Consider the following 5,935-nt stretch of genomic DNA (forward strand, 5'->3'; position numbering starts at 1 on the left):
TGCTATTCTCACCCTCCAGTACGTGATGGCAGAGCGAAAGTCCCTAAAAGCTAAAACAATAAACTGGTTTGCCTGATTTAAGTGAGCGAGCCTCCGAAGAGGCTGTGTGGGTGCTTTTGAATCACAGGGAGGGAGGTCAGGCAAGGTGAGAAGAGCAGCAATGCCACCCCTGCCACTGCCCCTGCAGCTCAGCCCAGCTCCACCAACCAGCCCTGACAACAACAAGAAGGATAAATGTTTACCAAAGGGTGGCAAACATGTGAGTTTGAGCACTGTCATGGAGGCTCCCATGGGCGGGCACACAGTGGTGTCAGCTGAGGTACAGAGCTGACCTTGCCTCACTCCTCCCCTCCCCGAGAGGTCTCTCCCTCTCTGAAGATAACAGGGGAATGATGTTTGTTATCATGCTGGAGAAGCAAAACAGCCCTCGTACTGTCACCTCCCTGGGGTCAGCAGAGCCAAAACCTTTGCTCCCAGTTGGCGCCGACTCCCAGCTCCACATATTGGATGGGAGGGCACAGGAGCCTTGGACACACAGCCCCACAAAGGATGACAGCTCTGCTCAGCTGACCCTGACCCACTGTGGGACCAGGGGGGATGATGTTCACTATGTAAAGGGGAGATATTTGGGTTTTTCCATCTGGGTCTAATGTGGCATTCACGGATGCTGAATGCCACATTAGACCCAGATGCCATATTAAATCAGAATTCACACACCAACACAGTAACATTGCCTGGCTGTAAAGAACTGCACCCACTGCTCATACTGCATCCACTGCAAAGGGGCCAGTTGTGGTGGGTGAAGGGCATCAGCTCTTCCCCTTAATTCTGATATAGCAATTACTGAAGGAATTCAGTGGCCAAGTTGATACCACACCAAAGGATACCAAAGGATCTCCTCTTATAAAAGTGACAACACTACCAGACTTGTTCAAAGTACTGCTCAGGATTTGCAGCAGCAGTCACCTTTTACCTGCTTGTTAAATAATGTCCTGGCAGCTGCCAAGTCCTTCTTGCACAAGGAGCTCTGTCCTGCAGACACCTCTAAATACAAACTCTTTCAAGCCAGGTTTTGTATCACCACTTATATAACACTTGAGGTTGCCAGGGGTTGAAAGGCAATCTATGAAGGCTGTCTATGAAGTCTCAAAGATGTGTGGAATAATCTGCCCCATAAAGCCAGATTCCTTTCTTTTGAGGGTTTCCTGTTGCTTGTGGTTGGTGGGGTTAGTAGAGATGCAGAGGAGTAATATAACTTTTTCTTACCATTTCTATCCTTGAACACTGAGCCCAAAGTGGCTTTCAGTGTTGGATGTAACCATTAGGACCCAAAGGAGCAACATGAAGTTGTGTCAAGGCATGTTTAGGTTGGATATTAAGAAAATGTACATCACCCAGAAGATGCTGGGAACTGGAACAGGCTCCCCAGCAAAGTGGCCACAGCACCAAGCCTGGCAGAGTTTGAGGTGTGTTGGGATAACGCTGTCAGGCACACTGTGGGATTTTTGGGCTTCTCCTGTGTAGGGCTGGGAGTTGAGCTTTGATGATCCTGGTGGGTCCTCCCCAGTTCAGGATATTCTATGATCATATGATTTCTAGACCAACACAACCACATTTGCACAACAACCCTCACCAGGCTCAGCTGAGCATCTCCTCCCTCTGCCCCACATCAATAGAAATACTCCCACTCAGGCTAACCCATCAGTCTTTGCATGGCTGGGTAAAATCCCTTTGGCAGGTTGGTTCTGGCTGCCATGGTTCCCATTCATCACCTCTGCTCTAACTGGGGTATTTCCATACCAAAATGTGGCCAAAACAGAAACTTTCTGCCCAAACCGAGGTGGCCAAGTGCAAACTAGGTCCTGTTAATAACTCCCAACAATGTACCCCTGAGGCTATGCCTCAGGGCAGACCCAAGCATATTGGTTTTTTCTCCTCCTGTTGTCACTTTGAAGTGCTCTGGAGACCTGAGCAGAATGAGAGTGGCTGACCCTTGTCCTGCTGCTGTGGAAAAGGGGGGCTCAGCATTGTAAATCCAGGTTAGTGTTGGCAAAGGTGCTGGTGGGCTGCTGCAGACAGAGCCCAGAAAGCAGGTTAACCTGTCAGCAAAGGAAACAAATCTCAGCCTAAACTATGCAGCAGATATAAATATGTAGATGTTGAAACAAAAGCCACTGCCTGAACTTTTTGATAAAGTAGTACAGGAAAAAGAAATCTCCATTGTTTCTACCCTCCACCAAGCTGCCCTCGTGCCAAGGGCTCAGATGGGGCATCTTGGGACAGCAGTGCTTAATCAACCCATGAACCAATGTGCATCAACCCAATTCACTCATAAAGCCTCATAAACCCACATGTATGAACACAAATCCCTCACAGAGCTGCATGCAAAGGTCAGGACTGGCCTTGAACCCTTCCTGTGTCCTTAATCCCCACCCAGGGCTGTCTGACAGATGCCAGCACTAACACCTTCTCCCTACAAGCTACGTGCCTTTGGCAGGGATCACCTTTTAGGGGAGGTCTACTGTGACTCAAAGCACTTTTATTACAAATCCTGGGCTGAGCCCAGCTTTTCCAAGCTGGAAGGTGAGACTCAGCTCACCTGGTGACCTGCTGCCAACTCTCTTTGCTGCTGCATTTACAGGATTCCTTCCCTACCTCCACAACTCTGGGGTCTTGAAAACCATCTCCCCCTTCCCATAAATAACTAGGAAATCCAAGCAAGAAAATGTGGGTCCCTCTTCTTGGGTGTTGATGAATCAAATTCTTCTATATAAACTATAAAGAGAGTGTTTCCACCTTGGCTTTTTGGTATTTCATGGACTCAACCATATTTCAGTGGAAGTCTCCTTTCTCCTGCCCCTGCCCTGCTTCATGTCACAGTGGCACCAATTACACTGCAGCTGTAAGATGGGTATTGTCATTATTAGTAATGTATTCACCCACTCCATATAAAAATATCAGCACAGGAACATGAATGATTTGTGTAATGATATATTTGCTGTTATTAGGACCTAATATGTTATGCCTGTAATTACATACTATGGCCCATATAATAAGCTTGGAATTGCTGTGTAAATTTTGGGTAATTGAGGAAAACTATGTTACAAACAGGTCCCCCTAGACCAAGTTCAGCATTCACTACCAGGAAATAACCATTATTAAAGGCTCTGCAATAGACAAAACACTAGACTAGGAGCTAAAAACCTTTTGAATAAGTCACAGCAATGAAGAGAAACAAATAACCAGTGCAGGAGAGCAAGAGGAGCACCAGCCCAGCTAGTGTCATCCCTGGGGAATATTTCTTCTAACTCTGGTTTCAGGAATGCTCCAGCAAAAGCCCAAGGAACTTCCAGAGGGTGCAATGTAAGCTGCAAGTAGCATAAACCCATTCAGATGCAACTGTTTCAGAGGATTTAGAAGCCATGCTACTCGTTGCAAAAGAAGTTAAAATGCTCACATCTAGATTAAAAGTCTGCCAGAGGTCATTACAGCTAAATGCATAGTCAGGCTTTTCTGAATAGGCAGGAAACATTGACATTGATTAAATTTATCCTCTCCTTCACAGGCCCAAGAGCTTTTCCAGATTTCAATGCATTTTTTTTGGTGAAGCTGATCCTTCCTGTCCTCACTGCAGTACCTGCACATCTTCCATCTAAAATCAATAGATGGTCCCCCATGGGCTCCTTGCAGTTGTGAGAGTTTCTGCTGAGGATGGGACGTGATGGGAAGAAATGAGATCAGCCACTTTTATGGCCCAGTGAATAGTTATGGGCTTCAAGGGCTCTCTCATGGTCATGAACCTCTGAACAATTTCTGATTGTTCAAATTTCACTGCAGCCTTCCAGCTCCGTCATCTGCACTGCCAACTTCTATTAAGGTTCCATTAAAAGGCAATGAAACACAGGGCCTTTTACAATACCCTTGACAAAACAATTTCCCTTTCTGGATACAGTAAAAATTTTCAGCCAAAAATATGACTTTTTGGTTAAAAAAAAAAAAAAGACAAAAAAGAAAGGGAGACAATGTCAAGCAGATCAAAATATTTCATAAAATGCTGTCAGATTGTCTCAGCCAGAAAAAACAATCTATAAAAGGCTAATTTTCAAATCAAAATATTGATTTTTCTCTCTGCCTATCATAATTACATTTGTTTCTACTTGCTTATGAAAAGGCCTAGGTATCAGACAATATTTCATTTTATGTAGAGCTAAGTGTTTTATTCAGATCAAAGTGTTTTCCACAACACTTTGTCATTGATAGGTATTTGGTAATTTAATTTTACTGTTATTAGTGTACCTTTTCCTTCAAGGGTCATTTTAAGTGTAACCACACTTAGCAGGAGAGAAGGACAAATGCTGCCCTCAGATATAACCAGGTGCATTCAAGCAAATCCTGATTGAATCAAAATGTGTTATAAAAGTTAAGGGCTGGGGGGGTATAAAATTTAACCCAAAGTGACACATAGAATAAGCTTGCCCAAGACACTGCTTCAAAAGTTTTAACCCATAACACACCAATTATCTTATAAAACCAGTACCTTTTTGTATTAATATTGAAACAAGTGTGATTTGGGGACATCAATGTGCTGGATCTTTCTGAAGCCCAAGGGATTTCTCACAGCATTAGGCACAAGAAACCAGTTTGGTATCCCAGTGACAGTGTCAGGGAGGGTTTTGTGCAAGGGAAAATCATTTACTTCAAACACTGGTAGGTATTAAAATTGAGGTCTTGTCCCCATGAGCATATTCCCTCTGATAAAATCATGGAATCATAGGATCATTAAGGTTGGAAAAGGCCAAGTCCAGCTTTTGACCAAATACCAACATGAGCCAGATCACAAAATGCCACACCTACTTGTTTTCTGAACACTTCCAGGGAGGGAGACTCCACCACTTTCCTGGGGACCCTATTCCAGTGCTTAACCACTCTTCCAGTGAAGAACTTTTTCCTAACATCCTGGCCCCCATCCCAAACACGTAAGAGAGTGTAAACCATGGGCTTAAGTTTAGGGGTCTTTGCAATGAAGCAGAAGATCCCATTGCTCTACCCCTTTCTGTGATACACATTTTAATAGTACATAACTCATTCATTACACCATAAATCACCCCTGGGCTTGCTGCACAGAGGAAAGCAAGGGAGTTGTTTTGGAAGAAGACTGGGAGGGCTGAAAGTGAGACAAGTTGGCAAGACCCTTGGACAGCAGAAGAGAGAAAGGACCCTTGAGCCAGCAGAAGAGAGAAAGGAGCTGTGGGGTGAGCAGGGCTCCAAGCAGCCAAGGCTGAGAGGGGTAGAGCTGTCCCACCTCATTGGCAGCACACACTGGAGCAACCCTGAGGCTGACATGAGATGTGAGTGAGTGCTCCTTGCAAGAGCAGTGCCTCTTTGGTGAGCTGAAAGGAGCAGATCCCGCACAAAAACACTGCAAAGTGGTCACGAGTCCTCCACAAGACATATGTCTATAAAAGCTAAAGGAACACTGGAGAGCAAGTCTTCACTCTGGAGTCTCCTGACTTCTCCACGATGGAGTTTATAGCCTCAGGGTGGCTTACAGACATATACTACCTCAATACTGACCTGAGTTTTACAGACTGCACGTTTGCAGGTCTGCAGTTCAAAACTAATTGCTATGACCTCACATAAAATAGTAATAATCAACTATCAATAATACTTTGGGAACTGGGGGGAAAATGAAGGGAAAATGTTCATTCTTAATAAAAGCTGGTGCTGACAGTCAGGAAATTGAACCTTCTGCAAGCATTAGTCACAGGAGCCAAAAACATTGCTGCTGAGTGTTTCTGGGGAGCATATGCTTCATATATTGAAAGATATTCTTCTATATCAAGTCTTTGTAATTACAGAGACATGGCAAATAAAGGCAGAAATCATAAAGATTTCCTTTTCCTCTGGTAGATAATCAGTCCAGGGTGTATTTATG

Source organism: Molothrus ater, chromosome 4, assembly GCF_012460135.2.
Source record: "Molothrus ater isolate BHLD 08-10-18 breed brown headed cowbird chromosome 4, BPBGC_Mater_1.1, whole genome shotgun sequence".
Taxonomy (NCBI): Eukaryota; Metazoa; Chordata; class Aves; order Passeriformes; family Icteridae; genus Molothrus; species Molothrus ater.